Source organism: Gavialis gangeticus, unplaced genomic scaffold (assembly GCF_001723915.1).
Source record: "Gavialis gangeticus isolate Ggan-Ray unplaced genomic scaffold, GavGan_comp1, whole genome shotgun sequence".
Lineage (NCBI taxonomy): Eukaryota > Metazoa > Chordata > Crocodylia > Gavialidae > Gavialis > Gavialis gangeticus.
Window position 1 is genome coordinate 45,040,001 of NW_017728997.1, and position 1,065 is coordinate 45,041,065.

Genomic DNA, 1,065 nt, shown 5'->3' on the forward strand with positions numbered 1-1,065 from the left:
GTATGTTTGTGATGGTCTCTGAAACATATTAGAATAGCTTACATGGAATACATTCTATGTATATGATATCTTCCTCTACTTAATATAAATGTTTTAAATAAATGGTTTCACATAAGTAGTGCATGTTAGGTATACATTATAGTAGCACACACTAAATCAGGGGTGGGCAAAATGCAGCCTGTGGGCTGGATGCAGCCCACCAGGTCATTCTCTCCAGCCCATGGGACCCCTAAAAAAAATTAGAAAATTAATATTTATCTACCCCTGACTGCATGTCATGTGGCCCTCGATGGCTTGCCAAAACTCAGTAAGCAGCCCTCTGCCCAAAATAATTGCCTGCTCCTGCACTAAATTCTTCCAGTTGGAGATTGTCAGCATTCCCTTTAATACCCCCTATTTTTTAATTTCTTTTTTTCATTTGTTCAGTTTTTAACAAGGTCATAGGACAAAGGTGAATTGTTTATGAAAATATGAATAACATTTAGTCTTACTAGCTAAGTCACAATAAAGTAAAACCAATTCTCTGATTATGATATGGTCCTGTAGCACACACAAATACTCCCTAATGTGAACTGTTGCTTCCACATGGGTGAAATATAAAAATGGTCCTTGTATTGTGTGGGCAAGTATGTTTTATGAAAGCTGTTTGTTAGCTTTTTATAAATACATGTGATACATTCTTTTTCATTTTACCTTATGGTGCTTCTTTATGGTGTTAGAGTAACAGTGCACTCTTTATCCACAAAGGAGTTACTGTATCTAACCACTGCTTCAGTTCCCTGCTAACCTGTCTAAACTTTCATCTGTAGAAACAATCTCCAAAGCAAATTAAACTATCTAATAACTTGCCTCTCCTCAGGGTTGCTACCCCAAGAAATTTTTTTAATTGAGAATCTGAAAACGTTTTATTGACAACCAAACTCTTTTACTGAAACTTTTTTAAAACTGATATATGTTTTACACTATATAAATACATCTCTTCTGCTATGCCCTGGATAGCAATTAGAAGGGCTGTGTTCAAATTTAGGGGTTTAACACTAACCTTAGGGGAAAAAAAAAAAAAAA

The 1,065-nt window shown here is 35.2% G+C and overlaps 2 protein-coding genes across 5 annotated transcripts in view; one reads left to right on the forward strand and one right to left on the reverse strand.

The window, feature by feature from the left end:
- CENPP (centromere protein P) overlaps window positions 1-1,065 on the forward strand; it is a 484,341-nt gene that overhangs the window by 386,941 nt on the left and 96,335 nt on the right. The gene's annotated exons all lie outside the window — the stretch shown is intronic.
- ECM2 (extracellular matrix protein 2) overlaps window positions 1-1,065 on the reverse strand; it is a 43,499-nt gene that overhangs the window by 34,569 nt on the left and 7,865 nt on the right. The window lies entirely within an intron of this gene.